General features: G+C 39.0%; 1 protein-coding gene across 10 annotated transcripts in view; it reads left to right on the top strand.

Annotated features, from left to right (window-relative positions):
- Positions 1–3,703: 3,703 nt before the first annotated feature.
- Positions 3,704–22,013, top strand: part of dab1a (DAB adaptor protein 1a) — a 196,739-nt gene continuing 178,429 nt past the window's right edge. For 8 of the 10 annotated variants that reach the window (XM_079889134.1, XM_079889126.1, XM_079889133.1 and 5 more), the window contains exon 1: positions 11,228–11,499. The gene's annotated coding sequence lies outside the window, so the exon portion shown is untranslated. Of the gene's footprint in view, positions 3,763–11,227; positions 11,500–22,013 lie in introns of those variants that run through there. The other 2 variants (XM_079889128.1, XM_079889127.1) reach the window with 2 other exon arrangements.

The following is a 22,013-nucleotide window of genomic DNA, read 5'->3' as shown; positions in this document are numbered from 1 at the left end:
CCTCCCTCTTTTCCTTCCTCTTCCTTGTCTCTCTCCTGGTTAATGAGCGCACTTCATGCTATGAAATGGTTGCATGATTATTTTCACATGACTCTGACTGTGTCGTGATGAAAAGGCAATTTCTTCCTTTTGTGTGCTCGTTTATTCTGTAAACGTCAGGACTCTGGTTTGATTTCTCCGCTTTTCATTCCGAGAAATGTGAGAATATGTTTGTAATAAGGCTTTGCTGCACCAAATGGAGGTCGTAATGCAGTGTGAATGATAATAGTGGTCAACCTGGGTCATAACATTCCTCTTAGATGGCTAAAGAACTCGCTGTGACCTGTCGAGAAGTGTTTGGCTGACCAATGAGATGATGTCCACACCTGCCGTTTCATTCTTAATGACTCATCTACCTTGCCATACCGTCCTCCTGTCTCATGACTCCTGGCTTTGCTTTAATAATGAAATCTCACTCCCGAATGGGTGTTATCAGGGCTGATATTGCATTCTAATGAAAGGCCAGAGAAATTCTCAAAGGTTGGAGTAATAGATGACTTGACAGGCTTGTTATGTAACACTCATGGATTGTGGGAGGCAGGGGAAAGCAGTTTCTTGTGATGTAATGTGATATGAATATAGGTACATATGGAGTATGGAATGATAAGGAATCCCAGTAGCAGCTGTGGGATATCACTGCCTTTAACCGCTGGTCTAGGATCTGTTTCTCCACTTTAAATCCAAAACTTCATTACTAGTAAGAAGGGAAGACCTGACTCTAGTGGCGTGTTTTGTTTTGTTGCATGTATGCACAGAAAAAAAAAAAAAAAAATTTATATATGTTTCTCAATATGCATCTACCCTGAACTAACCTGCTCATAAACCAACTCTGGTGAAACACAATCCAGAAATCTTGGATTTTTATGGCCCGAGCACCGATGGTGAGAGGACCCTCTTAGAATTGCTCCGTTTCTTATTATTCTTCTCCAAAGTGAATAGCATTTTTGAGGGCCTAAACATGATCGAAAACTCACGAAACTTTGCACACATGTCAGAACTGGCGAAAATTTACATCTGATATGGGTTTCAGAATTGGGCAGGGCAAAATTGCTCAATAGCGCCACCTATAAACGTTCAACGGAGTGCGCCTCCCGCTACGTTTCACGTACGTGTACGAAATTCGGTACATACATGTAATGGCCCTATACCTACGAAAAAGTATCTTGGAGCGTAGGCCTATACACAACAGGAAGTCAGCCATTTTGAACTTCCTCTCAGATTTTTGTGCAGTTTTTGCCATTTTCAGGCCTCGTACTTTAACGAACTCCTCCTAGTTTTAATCTGATCATCTTCAAATTTGGTGAGTGTAATCTTAAGGCCTTTGCGACATTAAATTGCGAAAATCTTGAGTTTTCGTTTAAGGGCGTGTCCTCGGTGGCCTGACAAATTTAGATGTTTCGCCATGAAACAGGAAGTTGCTGTAACTCAGGCAAACAATGTCCAATCTGCCCCAAACTTCACACGTTTGATAAGAGTTCTGTCCTGAACACATGACCATGCTCATATTCAGTTATAGTCATAGCGCCACCTGCTGGCAACAGGAAGTGACATGGTTAACACTGTTGTGGACTCCTAATAACACAAAAAAGATGCCAGCAAGTGCTAAACATGCTAGCAACAAACTAGAAACATGCTAAAACATTCTAGCAAACACTTAGCTAAGTGTTAAAGCATGCTAGAAATGCTAAAGGAAGTTGTTGTAACTTAAGCATACAAGACATCTACATGCCAATATTCAGTTATAGTAATAGCGCCACCTGCTGGTCGCAGGAAGTGTGGCAAATACAAATTACTTTTACATACTCCTCCTATATTTACCTACTCAAATGCAGATTGCCCATCGTGCTCTGTCTTCCTAAAGCCACCTGGTGGCGGTGGCATGGGTGCAAGGGCCCTTTCATCGCTGGTTGCAGATTTAATTATATTTGGGGCCTGTACCAACCATTGTTTGTTAAACAAACAAAGGGTTATGGGATTAGTTTCAAGTTGACAAAACCAAAACCATCCAATCAAGCTTTATTGGTACAATGATGATGATCATCAACTTTCTCTGTCAACTCAGGCTTTGATCCTGAGTATGGAGTGTGTGCACATGAAAGTGACATCGGTAGCAAACAGCCAATCGCATGCTTTAAAACATATAGAAACTGTGATTCACTTCTCGCGATTAAATTTTCTCTTCTGCCCGAAGATTACGAAAATTAAGTATATGAATGTCTTGCTATATCAGTGCAAATGAAAGTTATGAAATTAGTTTATGTAGTTGATAATATAGGTAAAAGAGACTCGGACATGTAAGCTCCCATGTAGTCATTTTTAAATCTTTATCTATCGATTCCAAATCGTATTTATATTACATATTATCGGTATACATTTATATTAATTACATTTAACATTTAAACTAAAGGCTTAAAGCTCCAATATGTAAAAAATTTTCACCACAAGAGGGCGCAGTTTCCAACAATAACAAAGGCGAAGCTTGATGACGCTATGAAGGAGGTGACGATGGGAGATGTCGTTTTTAATGCGTTTTCACCATCTAGCGATGTATCTAAATGGAATTAATGAATCATGATCACGGATGAGGTAATTTATTCGTTTTTGTATTACCTGTATGTCTGATCGTATTATTTTATGTCATCATAATTAATGAACTGCAAGGAACGTGAAATGTTATGCTATATTATTACAGGCATGTGGTGTAATTCATATCTATTAAAATCATCTTTACTGTAACTATTACGTTACTTGTACAATAAAAAAAAAAAAAATTTGATTACCTGTCTATCAATACACTCGCGAGAGCAGAGTCTCTGTCAAGTCCAAGATTGTCGCGCAGCTCTCTCCATCTCGAAAACGCCTGGCCGATATTTATCCGGGTTTTATTCCTCCGTTTGTCACACAGTCTGCATGTATCCGAAAATGGACGCTTTCGTTTTGTTGGCACTTCAATACTCGCCAAAGAGTAATCGTGATCCATAACAGCTATAACCATACAGTCTATGGCTATAACGCTATAACCACCACTTCCGCATTTGACCATGTGATTTTCCGGTGTGGTGGAATATCACATGGTCCACACCGGAAAAAAAGGATAGTGCGGACATTGCGTCACTGAGAGGCGACATTTCTTTTCCGAGACGGACAGTTATTTAAAATCGGAATTTCTCTGAAATAAAAAATCTTTGGAGACTTTTGAGATATTGTAAGTACACAACTGGAGGAAATATATCACACTGTGCAAGTTATTTTCGGAAATTTTATTACAAAATTGTTACATATTGGAGCTTTAATAGTAATTGTTAAACTAAAATAATATATTTATAATAAATAATCATCACTAAAAGCCAGGTGAGTTTGGCTTATTGCGTCAGAAATTTTATTGCTCACAGCTTATTGGTCCAATTTTGGTTTGAGATCTCTTACCCAGCACATAACCAAACTAATTTCATGGTGCCTAAAACCCAGGGTTGGCACAAACTAAACTGAAACATACCTGGCTAGCCACCTAAAATGTCTTCATTTGCTTGTACAGTTGTACAGAAAAATAAGAATAAATGTGTATTAGAACAATCAGAGGGGAACCGACCTCCACCTAGTTGGTTCATGATAACACTTTAATATTATTATTATTATAATAACATGTTTTCCCTTTATTTCTTGCAGGTATTTTAACCACCACTTTTGAGCTTTATTATGGAAACCAGATGTGGAGAAGCAGTGGTGAGTATCATTAAATACCCTCATCTGTTTGGTATCTGACCATTTACTCTGCGAATCAGTTTTTTTTTATTGTGTTTCTTGCATCCCTGGATATCCCTGGACAAAGATAATCTTTATGTAAGCTTATGTGTCTGCGTTTTGATACTGTCCACTACTGTGACATTTTGTTTGCATTTGCTCAGACTGTATTTGTTCTATATTACACATGCCAAATAAAACTGAATGTAAGTCAGAGTTGGATGACACCTCACACCTTTGTGTGTTTGGGATCTCAGTTAAATATTGGCTCAGTGCTAGTTGTCTTAGGGGGTATTTCTGTCTGTGACCTCTAGTGATGTGTAACTGACCTCAGACTGCGACTCATAAGGTCAAGTGAGCTTAAACGTATGTTTTCTCACACAGAGAGCGCTTTGTCCCCTGACTTACAGTACATGTCACTGCACGTATAGTGTAATAGTTGCCATCGTGAGTGCAGAAATGACAAGGTAACTGTGCTCATCGAACAAAATGGACTCATTTGAGATGTTTTTGGTGGTACTTCAAATCATACCTCAAATATCCAGTCTACAAGTCTGAGACTACCAAAGAAAATGCTTCTTTTGTGCACTCTTTTCTAATTAAACAGTGTTTTTCAGGATAACAGTTTAACCCTTAAATGCTGTGTTTCTCCAATCATTACATATTTGGGTCTTTAGCATCCTGCATCTTACATGGATGGCTCTCTTACTGCCGCAATAGTTTAAATCTCTCCTGATATTTTAATAACAATTACAAAATAATAACATAAAGCATAATTTTTTCACATGTTCATATTGGTCAGTGTCACAAATTAGTTTAGATTTGTAAACATTTAGAATCAAAAGAGGATGAACAGCAAAGACATCTTCCCACAGCCCGTTTAACTTATCATAACAGTATATTATTAAACAGCATTATTATTATACAGTATTTACCAAGAGTGCCAATGTATGTACTGTAAGGTTATTCTGGTGCAATGAGACTGTAGATGTGCTTTTAAACTCAGAACGCATTGCCTTCACAAGTTTTGTTCTTTAGTTGAATCAAATACTGAAGAAAAGTCTACCAATAACTGGCAGCTGTATGAGTTTTAATAAAGCCATTTGAACTGTAAGTTGAAGGAAGGTGGAAATTCATCTTGTATGCCGCTAGATGTAGAGGCTGGAAACTTTGATTTAGATTTTTACTCTTCCAGAATTATCCTTCTCACCCACTCACTCTTGTGGCATATGACATGCTTGTTAGTCTCATGTGTCTCCAGTGGGTGTCATGCTACCAAATGTTAGAATTATTTAGATTTTACACTGGTATTATTTATGTATTTATTTATTTTGCTCTGGATACATATGGAACAATCACTCCAATCACATTGCATGAATTACGTTGTTTATTCAGCGTTGACATTTTGTTTTCAGTGTTATCGCTTGGCAAAGTGAGACTTGATCTAAGACACGTTTTCTTACAATAGAGACCCTTACAAGTTGTGAAGATTATGAAAAAAATATGTCTCATAGTCTATTCATCATACTATCAAAGACATGGAATTTTAGAATAGTTGACAGTATCATAAAAGAGGTGAAATCATGTGAACCAGTGCGCTTTGTAGCTGAGACAATGCAACATGTCAGCCTGGCATTGGGAACGTCTATATAACGTCTGTATTTAGGAGGAGATGAAGAGTCTCTCGGGTCCTCCCCCCATTAAGTAATGTCACTTAAAGAAAAGAAATAGCATATCAGTGTAGAAAGGTGCTGTTAAAACAGATTCTTCTGCTCCTCTACATACAGAACAACTCCACTGCCATGTAGTGCTGAGCGGCTTTACTGTGCTTTTTCGAGCGCTGAAGTGATTAAACTTTATGCTGGAAGGAATTAGAATTTATTCCCCATGTGTGCTGATGCAGTTCTGTGGATATACAGTTGTGTATGTTCAGGCGAGAGGCTTGTTTCATATGTGTGTCAGTTTGCTTGGACTCAATTTTAAACGACATGGCACAATTTGTCTTTTGTCCAAATTGAATCTTTTTTTTTTTTTAAAGCACTAAAAATATATACAATTCATTTATATACACAAAAGTTTGGGCAAAGTAAGTTTTAAAAATAAAATAAAGAAAAAGCCTCATTAAAATAATGAAATTCTTGAAAATAAAAGAGTAGATTGGCATAATCATAATTTTCATTGTATATTATATTTTTTATGTATTTATTTATTTTATTTAATATTTATTATAATATGAATTAAAATAGAATTATCGTATTATAAGTATTATAAACATACATTTCATTCATTATTATTATAATAATTTTATGATAAGGCAAGGTTAGTTTACATTGTAAAACCATGTGGTATGACTCCCTCTCAAAACATAATATCTTTGAATTAATTAATGGTGTCTGTAAAAAAAAATACTTGTACATTCACACATATTCAAGATATATGGAAAATATGTCATTATTTTTTTACTTGATGGTACCTGACTTTTTTTTTCTTCTTTTTACCAGTAATTGAATTCAAACTTCTTGAATAGTGATCTATTTATTTTTCTTTTTACAAAACCATATGAAACCAACATGAACACACAGTACAAGAACATGGAACTTGTTTTAAACAACAGCCTTTTCCTTTACTTTACCATAGACAATATGCCATCACTGACACTTTTCTCTGTGTGTGTGTGTCCAGCGTTGTACTCCTGTGCTGGGAGTTGTTGATAGGTTTGTCCCCTCTTTCATCTCTCTTCAGTAAGGCAGAGAGCCCCTTAGCTGTCAACCACCTCTCCATAATATCATAGTTCCACCACGCTGCACACATACAGCCTGGAAACAAGTCAAAAGTAGTCCAGGCATCATAACTGATCAGTACATAACACATGTAACCTTCAGCTTCCCAACCAGAGCTAAAAACACACCAAGAGTGGCATAAAAAGCCAAGCGTAGGTGTGGTAGTGTGTGCCATCCTATTTCCTGTTGTTCATTTCATCCATCCATCATAGAGAGGCCTCTGATCTCCTCCTTGACCACTGTTCAAAGCTCTCCACGCCTTCACAGACTGATTTACTATGACAAATGAGCTCTCAACCCCAGGAAGGTTAGCTCGTATGTGCATGCACACGCATTTAAACAAGCTTCTAGCTGGTCAAGGGGTAAAATAATCCGCTTTGCTCAGAAATGAATGGGCGCACTGAAAGAATTCACCTCCAGATGCCAAATCAATATGTGTCCTTTGGTGCGTTGCACTGTAATAAAGCACTGGGGAGGAGAGCGGGAAGGTTAAGACGTCATTTGGCTTCACTCGTCCTTCTCATATCACGTCTGACGGGAATGTGACACTAAAGATGCATGCATCGGAATGTGCTCATTGACATGCCATAACGAAAACTGATTTTTTTTCTTCTTCTATGTAGACACAGGCAAAACTGTTTTATCATGCATCTGTCAATTTTGAGTTTTTGATTTTTTTTTCAGACTAGTTGAAAGAAAACATCCAAAATACACTTTTAACTATCTTTTAGCACTTTATGTATTTGTGTCTCTAGATTTAAATTTCAGTATATATTTTGTAAAGGCTGTTTTCTCAAAATGAGTTTTTCCTCTTATTGAGCCAGAACTCTCCCCTTAGCACTTGTACACACCAAACTTTACAGTTTTATTCTTATCTTTATTCTGAAGGTTTTTACAGAGGGGTTTGTTCATATATAATTTTCCTGATTTTATACAACATTTAAAAAAGGGTGATTTTTATTTTTGGCTGTTGACACTATTTTCTTTTTCTTTTTTATATATATATATATATATAAAATTAAACAAGAATTTTGAACCTGACTTCATCCAATGTTCCGATTTTTGTTCTAGAAATGTATGCAAATTAGTGCATTTTTAATTAGATAACGCCTCATTTGCATATTTAAACATAACATTTCAGAAAGCTTGTAATACATTTTTTTTTTTTTTTTGTGCAATTATCAATGTAATCAATCAACTGGTAAAGTATGGTGATATATATATATATATTAGTTGTTTGTGTTACCCTATTCACCTTGTCTTGCCTTAATTGTGAAATTCACTCACAATTTCTGAGTGAAAATTGAGTCTTCTGGAGCAACATTCATATTGGTCTTGAAATGATCAGTATGAGGGTGCCAAATAAGATCATTACCCTTGAGAACGAATCCCGTTTGTTTATTCTTGCCAAGTTCTTTAGCTCAAGGAGAGTTGACAGGTCAGAATCACATGAAGTGCGCTGCATGGAGCGACGTGTATTGCCTGGGTGATCGAATTTTAGGATTGTGCTTATATTGATTCTTTTACTGCCTTTCTGAGCTTAAGCTGTTTTCTTGAATGTGGTCTGGCCCGGTGTATATCTGCCACAGCCTATAGAACCTTCTCTGGTCCCTTTTAATATATGATGGCCTGATTTTATTCCTTATCTCTTATACGTGTAGGGAGGGATGGCGGGAAGACAGTGGGAGGATGGGCTGCTATATGGTTAGACGGTGGAGAGGGGGAGGGGTGCGCTGGATTAAAATCTTGGTTGAAAACATCCGCATTAAAAAACGGAGGCAATGAAATAAACATCCCACCACCAAATGGGAAGGCAAGTAGAGAGAGAGAGAGAGAGAGAGAGAGAGAGAGAGAATGCTCTAAAAGACGAGCAGAAATAGGGAAAAGTGAGTGAGAGTGAAGTGAAATGAACTGAAAACAGGACACTGACTCTGTGGCGGGAAAAAAACCTGGTGATGAGATTCTTGCAACAAAAGAGTTTAGAACAACAAAATTCTCCACCAAACCACAAAGGGAGAGCGAGATAAAGAGAGAAAAGTAATAGTATTTGTAGTACATATTTCATCATCTGAAAAGAGACACATCCACATACAAAATAAGCAGATGTACAATAAAACATAATACCATCACACAGGCTTTATGCAGCTGTTTGTGATTACTGAATAAGATTTTTTTTTAAATCATTTTAAAGAGATTGCGTTCACATACTTTCTTTCAGATTTTCAGAGCTTTGCATAATGAGAATAAAATTTACTCACGGTGGAAATATCCATGGTTTATCCATGACTTTTTAAGATTTTATTCATTTCCATCCATGACTTTTTCAGGCTTGGAAAACAGAATTTTTAAAATTCCCTGATATTTCCAGGTTTTCTACATTGCAAAAACGCATAGAGTATCCTTGAAGTGTATCTTTTTCTGGTTTGCCATTACAAATAACTAAATGCCCTTGAAAACACGATTAATTTGCCTGGTCTGCATGGAAGCATGAGATGTTAAGAATGATTTCAGGTAGTTTTTATTTTTTATTTTTTATTTTTTTTAATGAATTGAAATTTAAATGCAATTTATTGCTGCAATGCAAAGCTGAATTTTCAGCATCATTACTCCCAGTGTTCATTGTCACATGATCCTTAAGAAATAATTCTAATATGTAACATTTTACTTTTTTCTTTTTTTTTTTTTGATGAAATTTCAAAATAGCATTATTTATTTATTTTTATTTTTGTAGCAATTTAAAAGCTTCACTATCACTTCTGATCAATTTAGTGCGTCATTGCTGAACAAATTACTGACTCCAAACTTTTGAGTAGTGTATATTATATATAATATAATAATTTTACTGGAGAAGACAAAGATATACTCCTTAAGAATCTTTTTTTTATTATTATTATTTTATAGTATTAATACAGTTATCCAAAATACTCACAAAACGATGCTCCTCATAGAGAACAGGCAGACCAAGATGTGCTTCACCTGCAACACATGACCCAAGATCACATCTCTCTGCAGGTGTGATCTACTTTTGACATTTACTTCAGAAAACCAGCAAATCATGGCAAATGTTAAAACCGATTTAATAAAAGATTATAAAATAGTGCAGTCAACAAAGTGGTCAGGCTTCCAGAATAGAGGGAGAAAGAGGACGACGATAAAGGAGTGAGAGACTACTTTTAATGATAACACTACATTTTTATTGAACTTTCAGCTTTGCTGTTGCCAGCCAATAAGAAAAAAACACATGTACATGGTTGGACTACAGTGTAAAAGAGTAGAGTAATTCAACTTAAACAAATGCAAGTCTTTATTTCCCCATTCCCAGCATTTCAAACTTTATATTACAGAGACCCATAATCTGTTTCAATGAGCTGCCAAATGGTGATTGGTCAAAGAGAATGCATTGCTCCACTGCAGTAAAAGCTTCTTCCTAAACAGTGCTGTGAATATTTCTAGAGTTTCTTATGCCTTGGAATGATCATGGTGCCATGTTTGAGTCCACATACGAATGTTTTGACTCAGCGTGGAGCCAGATGTTGCCTGGTCCCGTTTACAATGATTGAGAGTGAAAAGGGCGTAGTGCACTTGGCAGCCCCTAACTGAGAAGAGGATGGAATTAAAATCAATACTCTGCATGATGAGGTGACTCAGAAGGTTAAAATAGAACTCGCAACTCTCCAATGGCCACTACGTATCCGCTTTAAGATTATTAGCTGTCATCAACAGATGATCTAGTCCTGGGCGTAGATTGAAGTATACAGTAGGGATGGTGTTACCAACTTTCAGAAAATCAGAAATGTCCAGGTCAACATTTGGGCAGTTGTCCACAGTAGAGATCGGAGGGAGAGTTTGATGGATAGGAATACAAGCGAATCAAGAGAGAATACAGCACATTAAATTTCCCAAAGTTAAACGCACCGCTAAAGTTTCATTAGTCTGTAGATGCAAACATCAGAGTTGATTCTAAAAGGTCCGTTTTAGAGGTCAATAATTTATCTTGATTGGCTGAACGCTGTTTAAAATAAATAGAAAATGTATCTGGTACGGTAACGTCCGTCCGCGAGTCGATTTTGGCGGAAGAGTGACCTCTGACCCGATGTAAGACTTATTGACGAACACGGAAGCGCAGAGGATAGAGTAAAGTCTAAAATGAGAATTTTTAAAGAGAAATGTCTGAGGAGCTTGAGTTTGTTGCCCAGCCCTGTTTGTTTGACCATTCACTCCCATTATAAAGCTTGGAAGAGACAGGATTTTAAAAAATATTACTCTGATTGTGTTTGGCTGAAATAAGAAAGTCATATACACATAGGATGGTGAGAGGGTGTGTAAATTATGGCATAATTTTCATTTTTGAGTGAAGTAACCCTTTAAGTTTGAGGTGGTTGTTTTTTTTCGTGCCCCCTGTGCACCTGTTCTACACTCTCTTGCTGATGCCAGTTGAAGAGATGGTGTTTTTTTTTTTTCTGTTTCAGCAAATAAGTTGATGTTAATTTATCTGCCATCATCAATCCACCAACACATCTCTTTCTGTCTTTATATTCTTTTGCACATGTTAGCTTTTTGGCATTGAAAACTCTCTCGCCCCTCCCACTCCTTGCGTTTTCTCCTGAAACCAAGAAACCAGGACAGCTCGGCGCTCGACGGGTTAACGCGCACTCGCGCTCGTGATTGGCTGCGGGAGCGGCGCTTTTAGAGAGAGGTAACCAGGCAACTTCAGCTGGAACAGCGGAGAGAAAGAACAGGGTAAAGGGGAAAAGAAGCGCAAAAATCCCATCAGTTTTGGTGTGCGATAGAAAGGATGTAGTCCAGGTCTGTGGCTGTATGTCCCCGGCATGGGAAAGTGGATTACTGCTCTTCTACAGACGGTAGAGACTGGATACGGAGTGATTGCGCGTGGATTTTTATAATGAGAAGTATGGGATCTGAACGCACCAGTTTAAAGGTAAGAGGGTTTGTCTTAAGGATGTGATTCGTGATGACATATGAGAAAAAAAAAGAAAAAGAAAAAAAAAAAAAAAGAAAAAAAAAAAAAAAAAAAACGGCGTCGGTGCTGTTGCAATGAAACTTGTCCATGTGGAACATGAGGACATCTTCCTGCGCTTCGGTGATGGAGTTATGTCGGTTGATTGTATTCACGCATCTAAAGCAATTGGAGAGATATGACTAAACAGTTATCCCACATTTGATTTGTGAGCCGAACCAACTGCCACCAGTTGACGGTGATCATGCGTCCACGCGCGTATGGAAAGGAGCGGCGTTTGCTGCATTGACATCCATGTTCTGCCCTGTTCGAGAGCGATTGATCAACTGAGATTTACTACAACGCTTCATATTTAACACATTTTCCATTCATTGCGAAGCAGAGAGGTCTTGTAGCTATACACTCAAGAAGTGCTATATGCGCGCACTCATTTGCAACTGCAGTGAAAGATATGTTCACTATTCCGGACGGGTTAAAACGCACGAGTAGCCTACTAGTTCAAGACACGGTAGCGTGAACTTTCCATGTATTTAAACGTGTTACGAGTAAAGACAAGTGTAGATTTTGTTTGTTTGGTTCAGGCAGGATGATCGGTCCGCAGGGGCTCCGCGGCAGCAGATTCCCGCATTAATCGTACTGCCCGTATGTGTGTGTGTGTGCGCGCGCGCGTGCGCGCGCTCCTGCGCGTGTGACAGGGAACCACCGTCCGTCCGGGCGGCGAGAATTCGTTACTCGCACTCTAAGAATCTGTCAACTGACTTGGGGCACCGGCGACCGCGTTAAACGCGTCTCTACGTGACGTTTTATGAACGGTTGCGCTGCAGGAATATGTTCCTTCAGTGTTTGAAGCGGTAGAAACGGGAGCGCGTGAGGATAATGTGCTTTGACAGAGAACATCCTTTTCTGACTGCCTGCGGACCGCTGCTTGTGGTCGCACTGAGAGCTGTAGTTTCAAAACGAAAGATGGTCCCCTCGACGTTTACTAATTAAGTAGCCTATACAACGCTTGAAAAGACACCGAATCTCGTCGTGTTGCCTTCACGTGCGGTTCCACTAAGCGGAGCTCGGTCTGAAAGACAAAAGCGCCAGTGACTGGAATGTCCGGTGAGGAAGACTTTACCATATAGTAAAACCTAAAATAACCTACACTGTGGTGACAAGCCAACGGTCTCCGCAAGGGAAGCAAAAACCTGTTTAATCTAGGCTACTAAGTAATGTCTTGATGAACATAAACATGTGGAATGGTTTGTGTGAGGGTTAGCTTTGGGATTAAATTATAGCAAACACCATTACCTCGATAAAAACAACACAAGTCAATGAAAAGTCCTCATCATCATGGAAAACAAATGTGTATGACAGTTCAATCATTTATCAAAGACTTGTGAAATGGAAAACAAATGTGTATGACAGTTCAATCATTTATCAAAGACTTGTGAAAATTCCTGTGTAAAAAAAAAAATATATATATATATAGGGAACCTCACAAGTGTACAAAGCAGAGCATCCATCGAACTGTTGTCCTCCTTAACCCATTTAACAATTCAAAGGCAGCACCCTTTAATCTGATTTTCTGATGATAGTTCTGACCCTTATACATGCCTCCATAGTATTGATGGTTGAAAATTCACAAAGGTGTATTTTGTTTCTTTTATATTTGTGTCTGAACTCATCCAGGTGTCAGGTGTTCATTGGCAGCGCCTTGTTTTTAGGTCATTGGTTAATATGTCACCCATCTTTTTGTGTGGTTCAGCCATCAATTTGTGTTTATTTCCAGCTGAATGCTATTTCATTGTTGTGTTTTCAGGCAGAACTACCATTGTGAATTGTTTATAGTTAAGATTTTATAGATAGACAGATGGATGGATTGATAAACAGATAGATAGACAGACAGACAGACAGGTGATGGATGGCTAAATATACAGACAGACAGATAGATAGATAGATAGATAGATAGATAGATAGATAGACAGACAGACAGACAGACAGACAGACAGACAGACGGACAGATGATGGATGGCTAAATATACAGATAGATAGATAGATAGATAGATAGACAGACAGATAGACAGACAGACAGACAGACAGTCAGACAGAGATAGATAGACGGACAGATGATGGATGGATGGATGGATGGATAAAAAGATAGATAGATAGACAGACAGACAGACAGACAGACAGAGAGATAGATAGACGGACAGAGGATGGATGGATGGATAAATGGATAGATAGATAGTCAGAAAGAATGATAGATAGATAGATAGTCAGACAGACAGACAGATAGATAGATAGTCAGACAGATAGACAGACAGACAGATAGATAGACGGACAGATGATGGTTAGATAGATAGATAGATAGATAGATAGATAGATAGATAGATAGATAGATAGTCTGACAGAATGATAGATAGATAGTCTGACAGAATGATAGATAGATAGTCAGACAGACAGACAGAAAGACAGAATGATAGATAGTCAGACAGATAGATAAATTGATAGACAGACAGATAGACAGATAGATAGATAGATAGATAGATAGATAGATAGATAGATAGATAGATAGATAGATAGATAGATAGATCAAACGAGGATACATAAAAAAAGGGGGAAAAAACGTGTTTTTTTTCCTGCCATAATCAGGTCACTATGCCAACCTGTGCCAGATGGCTCACTCTCCCAACCGCTCATATTGCATCAATGAACTGCTTATAGGTTGCCATTACCGTGGTAAAGGTGGTCTGTTCAGTGCTCTGGACTTTTCTGTGTATATGGCAAGTAGGCCTTTCCTTCTCTGCCTGAATGGGCCCAGCAGGAAACAGTGCATCTCCATGGAGACGCAACACAGAGTGTGGGAACCCTCAAAGCCAACATTGTTTTGCTCTCTCCTCTGTGTTCATTTATTCATTCTACAAACTGGGTTTGTTTTGAGGTAATGTAGAACTCAGAGGTAGTAGGGTTCATATCAAGACTTGGGCAACCGCATGTTTAAGCAAAATTAACAATAATGCATGTTAGTTTGGCCTGAATAAATTTAATGGCAAACCAAACCAGCTTGCTGTTCTATGTAAGTGTCTGTTTAAATGAATTCCAGGATTGGTTTGGTACTTATTTATGTAAAGATGTGAGGAATAATGGCCACAAAAGACCTTATTCAGAGCAGCGCCATGACCGGTATGAAAGCGAGGCTGTGAGGGATAGACTTACATAGACTTACAAGGCTGTCAATCCCTCACAGCCTTGCTTTCATTCGGCGCCTATGTGAATAAGGTCTATCCTGTAGGACTTTTCCAAAGAAAAAAATGTGGGTCATTATTTCTGAATGCCACTACATTTAAAGTTTAAGTCGCACTTTAGTTTTCCGAGGTGTTTGTCGTAAAATGAGTCTAAGGATGTTTTGGGTTGATGGCATTGCACAAAATGGAGCAGCTTGTGTCTTCATCAGATCAGTAGGTGTTGGGGATTCCTGAAGTAGAGCCGTTCCGTGGGGGATGTCCCTTCTCGGAAATCTGTCCGGCATAGAGAGGAGGCATCGACTGCCGTTCCTCGTCCTCAGTATTGATCCCTCTGTTCTGTGTGACATTATCTGCTCCTGCTAATTAGAGCTCGGGAATGGGCTCACCCATCGGATGGCATCCGACACTGAGGACATGACACTGAGCCTGAGGGCACAGCTGCCACGGTTTTGGCTCCGACTTTTGCACATCAGAAGCTTTCCACTCAAAATTTAGGAGTAAAAGTAACAATTTAAATGCGAAGATGCCATTGCTTGAATGCATTGCATATTCATTAGGGTTCTGTGTATTTTAGATATCTCTAGGTGAGACACTAGTGAGCTTCCTAAGGTAACATCCTTATAGGATTGCAAATTCATAAGTGACCACAGACTAACTCACAATTGAGTTTTTCATGTTGCTCAACTAACATCACGACACTCTAATAAGCACACTGAATTATTTTCATCAATACATTTACTTTTTAAAAGCTAATTTTCTCTCTAAAATAGTGTTGGCATTGTACGTCTTTTGGCTATACAGTTGAAACGGATTATTTTAATGTTTACAGATTGGCCCCATTCACTTCCGTAATAAGCCTTCCGTATAGCCTACTCACCAAAACTACTGATTATCTGTACACAAAATCCATTCTCCTTTCTTTTCTCAAGAAGACTTCAATTACACTGTTGTACAGGTTATTTGTGCGTTTCAGTTCCAACAATAATTCCCTTTCTATCGCCATGGAGGCTAATGCTGAAAGTCGAGTCTGTCCAGTCTTATTTTTGGCATAAGTTTTAATTCTCTTTAGGGCTGAGAATGTCCGCTCGACAGAAGCAGTGGACACAGGGACAGTCAGCGCCAAACAAGCCAATGTCTGCCCCATGCTCTCACTCAGATTATTCTGCTGAAGGAAATGAAGGAGATCAGCTGGACTTTTAAAGTGTGTCATGGCATACATTACAGTCCTGTTTTTAGCCGGGACAGATCGAACAGTGTTCCGTGACTCTGTGTCAAGCTGGATTTTTTTAAACTGAAACTGCTGGGGGTCGAGGAGGGAGAGACACTTCATTTTTCGTGGTCTTGAAATCTATTCTGTATCTGGCAAAGAATGTTGTCCAGAACAGTGCTGTGGAGTTGGTGGTAGTATGTACGAAGGTCTCCTTGTGCTGGGCCTCTCCGTCCGCTCCTTGACACCCGTGTCCGTCACATAACGCAGGACCAGTGCGAGCTGCTCCCTTTTTATCTCTTCTCCCATCAATTCAGCAATGGCATTAATCAGGTCGTTTTGCATTTTGCCTGACGTCCCACAAAACACTTTGTTCGTGGACAGGTGGTAATGTAAGTCTGTGTTTTTTTCAGCGAGAAAAGAAAGAAGCTCCATATAGTCTCCTCTATTTGTGGATCCAGCGCTTTCATCGTGTCCCCGAAACGAAGGTTCTTGTTTACCCAAACAATATGACACAATCTATCAGCCTTTTCAATATTTCCCTGTTTTTCTTCGCCTTTTTGTTGTGGAGCTCCGTATCCCTGTTCATTGAGCTGTAGATCCACTTGGGTTTCCCCAAAAGTTTTCAAAAGCACCGTTGCTTGTAAGTGTCTGGCTGTGATTTGGTGTCTCGCTGCTGCTTTGGTTAGACAACTCAAGTTTGCAAACCCAGTTTGGCTCCAAACACCAGTGTTCCTCGGAGGCTGTGAGCCAAGGGTACCGCTCGTAGTTACTGCATTGAAAGTGGTAAACCCTTTCTCCGGCTGGGACAGGCTTGCTAGCTTCGGGGTTGGCCGACCTTTCCTTACGATGTCCCACTTTTCTTGAAAAGTACGTCGTGAAAATGGCTTTGCAAGCAAATCTGTGACCAAATAAATTTATTCTCCTCTGTCAGCCATTGTAGTTTGCACAGCGGTATTTAATCGCTACATGAATATATTTTTATATTGTACAGATGCCGTTTGCGTTCTGCTCTGACTAGTAGTAATAGTTCGCATTCTGACCTTCCAATCAAAGGACGTGAAAAGGCCAACGTTATTCTAAGCCTGCTTAGTTAAATCTGATTGGTTGATTAAATCTAATTGAGTATCTGATTGGTTAAAGCGCACCGTTACATTGCCATTCATTTTTAAGCTACAGACGCCCGCACTATTGATTCTGAAGGCCTCAAGGCAGATTTCTTTGATCATGGCAACACATGATGGCTGTAATATGATTGGATAAAAGCTCTAACATAAACTTGGACTACTGGAAGCAGCGCGACCAAGAAAAAAGCTATGAAATTAAGAGAATAGCCTATTTGGAATAATTTAATACACATTCACGGGAAAAATATATTAAAATGCAATGTTTATGCCAGCAGAGAAGTGGGCCTGACGGCCCACTACTGCAGGTTGTACAAGGTGGAAGCAGTGGTTCTCTTTGTGCCACATGCTGCAATGCCCCGCTGGCGTCTGCCCCATAATCTCCTTAAAATGGCCACAATCTGTCTGCACAGCTATTTGGGGCCAAAAACGACACTGAAACATCAGCCCGCACACAAGCAAGCTCAGCATACTTTCACATGTAGTCTCATCTTTGTTCCACGGTCTTTTGCTGATGTATAATTCAAACACTTGTTAACACTGGCCTTCTGTTCTTGTCTATCGAACCTACCTTCAAGTACATAACTAACAAATAGCATAACAGTTGCACATTGATCACAGAGGACTGCAGTTTCAGGGTCTACAGTCTTGAACATATATCTGCTTTTCATTTACCGCATAACTGTCTCCAGTTCCTCCTCTGACTGTTTAAATCAAAATGCCTCCTTGAGCTATGAATAAAGAAACGTGCTCATATGTATTTTTTTATTTTTTCAGTCCGAATAGAAAGAATTAACTCACCCTCAACGAGCACGCAGTCTCATTTCTCACTGCGGTATTGAGGAACGCAACGCTCCACTGACTTCAGCCTACCCGTAGAAACAAAAGGGAGTAAAAAGGCAGACAAAAAGTCAATGGTTGATAATTTAGTCCCGCGAGAGCTTCGCTCCAAAGCGAGTTTGATCTGCTGCATTGCAAACAAAAACTGGGAGAAACTCAGAAATGCAGCCCATGCAACAGTCTCAGTACATTAACACTTCAATTAAATCCATTCTTTCTACATTCTCATTTACTTGCGCTCACACTACGCCGACTACTCTCCCGGGACAGATTCTTTATTTGAGGTGCTACTTGGCGCTCATTTACAATGTTTTATGCTTTGCATCACCAGAGACCGGTGGTTTTGCATCTCTTCTGTCCTCTGACATTTAAAGACATTGAAAAGCATGGAGATGAGAAGAAAAGAAAGGAAATGCATTACATTTTAAGCTTTGCTTTTCTTCTCCACTGCCTTTTGTATGCATACACTACTGCTGAAAAGTTTGGGATCTGTAAATTAAAAAAAAATAAGCATTTTTTAAATGAAGTATCTTATGCTCACCAAAGCTGCATTTGTTTGATCAAAAATACAGTAAAAACAGTCAAATTATGAAACAGTTTTACAGTTCAAAATAACTGTTTTCTATTTTAATATATTTTATGTAATTTATTCTTGTGATGGTAAAGCTGAATTTTCAGCGTCTTCAGTCTTCAGTCTTCAGTCACATGATCCCTCAGAAATCATTCTAAAATGCTGATTTGGTGCTTGAGAAACATGTCTATTATCAGTGTTGTGCTGCTTAATATGTTTGAGGAAACTGTGATGCATATTTCTTCGGGATTCTTTGATGAATAGAAAGTTCAAAAGTACAGTATGTACAAAACTGATTTTCATTTTCAACCTTTTTTATCCCTGTTTTTTTTTCTGTCGACACAGACAAAGACTTGTTGAGCAAATGGCTGTTGTCCACATTGCTTGAGTGGGGCCAAGTGCCACTTCTGCTTCTACTGTCACTACTGTCTCTCTTCTGTTGTTTTAAGGGATAGTTCAGACAAAAAATGGCAATTCTGTCCTCATTTATTCACCCTACATGTGGTTCCAAACCTGTATGTCTTTCTTTCTTCTGTGGAACACAAAAGATAATGCTGAAAATGTTGAAAAATGAATCCACACAAAAATCCACATCCAAAATTCTTCTTTTGTGTTCCGCAGCATTTGGAACCACATGAGAGTGAGTAAATTATGACCGAATTTTCATTTTTGGTGAACTATCCCTTTAAGGGTTAGCTGGAAAATCAAAAGGAACAAAATGGCTCCCTTAGGTACCTTGACCTAAGGACCCGAATTGCTTTTTTTCTGACAACAAATGGCATTAGATTAATTCTGCTCTTACTGTCTTTTCATCTGGTCTAATCTATTGTCTCTCTTCCACTCGAGAGAGAGAGAAAGAAAAGATTCGGCGTGACCTGCTCAGTGGGGCCCCGGTCTGCTTGTATATTAGAGCGGGCTTCGGCTCTTTAGTATGCGCAGGCCTCTCTGTGCACCATTATCAAGCTGAAATGAAAAGCCTGTATTTTCCATGGCGGACAGAGTGGTGAGCTGCATAGAACTGGAGTGCTGCAGCTGTTATGTGCTCTAAAGAGAGAGAGGGTGCAGTTGAATGTAAGGACGGAGACATACACACACACGGAATCAAAGACGTGAGGTTTGCTCTACTAATGTCAGCGTAGATTTGTCAGTAATATGACGGTGTGCATATGCTGCCAGCTGGTGGTATTCTCTGTCAGATGTTAGCCTGAGGGCAAGACAAGCCAGGTCTGTAGTCAAACACTAGGGAATAACGACACTTTGGCTGTCTAATGAGACACACAAAATGGCTAACTCGGTTTTGTCTAAATGAACAAATAAATTGCTGAAATCCGTCATTTAATTTAATCCACGTCATAATTTATCTGTGGAATTATCAGAGATGTCAATAAATAGCATTTATTGGCTAGGCGTGTACGGAATCTGAACACGGAAATCTCTGAACATTTGTATTTTTGTATCAGAACATTCATCGTTCACGGAGTTCTTTACATTCCCTTACTCTGAGTGCACTTTTATTAAACAAGCCATGAAATGATTTGACAAGTGCTATTTCCTGTTGATTTATTTCCTGTCTAAACTATTAGTTGGGGTCACTGTGTTCTGCTGAACTAGCTTACTCAACTGCTCTGATTTATTTTCTTTAAATTAATATTTTCATTTTGTTACGAGTTAGAAGCTTCACTGCGTCGCTCATTAGTTCTCCGCAGCTGAATCTTCAGCGCTGCAGCACAATACCGGTAAATCTTTTTTTTTTTTTTTTTTTTTGAGCATGTGATTTTGCTGTCTGCTTTGAATATGATTCAATAAGAAATGCAATCAAAAGACTCTGACCACAAAATAAACCTACAAAGGAACCAGTGGTGTCCGATTCACAAACAAATGACTCTTATGAACCGGCTCTTTTTTGTGAATCAGAAACATACTGGGCCCTATCTTGCACCCAGCGCAATTGACTTAGTACACCGACGCATGTATCATTCCTATTTTGCACCCGCGCAAAGCGCGTTTTTTCCTCCACAGAAGCACGTCGCTAAACTAGGGAATGAACTTGCGCTCCCTGGGCGGTTCAGCGCAAAAAAGGAGGCGTGTTCCAGCGCAAACGTTCCTTCATGCTATTTTGCAGGTTTAGAAAACAGTTGCGCCACTAACCAGGAAAAAATGGTTTAAAGTCAGTGGCGCGTTGCGCATGTTATTCATATGCTATTTTAAGGGCGTATGCTTGGCCATAATCAATGTAGCGTGTGCACAACGCGCATACACTTTGATTCTCTCATCTACACAGAAGCAGCAGTTTTCATTTTTGCAAATCATACATTATTACGATAGATAGATAGATAGATAGATAGATAGATAGATAGATAGACAATTTATTATAAAAGCATACATCTAGCTTACACAGTTACCCAAATTATCATACGCCTTTTTAACCGAATGGGTGGGTTTCTCCATCCCCAACGTCCCTGACGAGAGCGTTGCTCTCCTCGGCTGTGAACCGCTCCTCGCGTGCGTCTGGCAAATCCGCCGTTATAATAGGAATCCGCTTTAGAACAAGCGCGCCTGCTCTTAAAGGGAATGTGAGATGACGCTCTGATTGGTTTATTTCACGTTACGCCCAAACCACACCTATGAATAATGAAGCTACTTCAGACCAACCCATTTTAGATTTGCGCCTGGCGCAAGAGTCATTTATCCCGCCGGGAAAATAGCAACAGCGCCAAGACCCGCCCACAAAGTTACTTGCGCTTTGCGCTTTGACACTTGCGTTTCAGATCGTTAAAATAGGGCCCACTGTGTGACCAGTCTAGCCCAATTCCTGAAACAAATGACTCTTAGTCAGTTCTTTTAATGAATAAGTAAAAAGGAGATTTGCAGTTGGAATCAGTCATGTATAATTTAAAGCATTAGCAGAGAGAGAATTTAAAAATGGATGTTGTGACTGAAATACTGTATAACCAACTGAATCAAAAATCAATTGTAATGGAAATCAAATCGATTCTTATCGGTTCTGAATTGGAAAAAGTCACACTTAAGTGTGAGAACCTTAAACAGGCCTTTGTTTACGTTACAGTGATTTTGATAAATAACGGCGTTAAAGGGATTCTAGAGAACACTTATTTTGACAAAAATGTACACGCCCCTGCAAACAAGATGATTCATCAATATTTTTGCTCTGTTTTATATTGTCAATATTTCTATGCTAGTGCACATTAAATGGCCTCAAAACTTACATAGGCCTACCTGAGGTGTGTCTGAAGTCATATTCTGTCATTTGATGAGGAATGGACTTTGCAACCATTAAAAAAGTATGTTCTATTTAATATATGAATGTGTAGAGTATAAATAAAATCTGTATGTATTACATCCGCCATGTTGCATCCGCTTCGCTGCCATTCACAAATTCTTGTGGCCTCGTGGAATAGAACATTGATATACACTTTGAAATCTTGGCGAAAGTAGCAGTTCCTTTCCACCTAGTGTTTTATAAAGACTATGAATTTGTACAC

Source organism: Squalius cephalus (assembly GCF_949319135.1).
Source record: "Squalius cephalus genome assembly, chromosome: 12".
NCBI lineage: Eukaryota > Metazoa > Chordata > Actinopteri > Cypriniformes > Leuciscidae > Squalius > Squalius cephalus.
The sequence above is the reverse complement of the archived record's forward strand: the minus strand, read 5'-3'. Positions and strand labels throughout refer to the sequence as shown.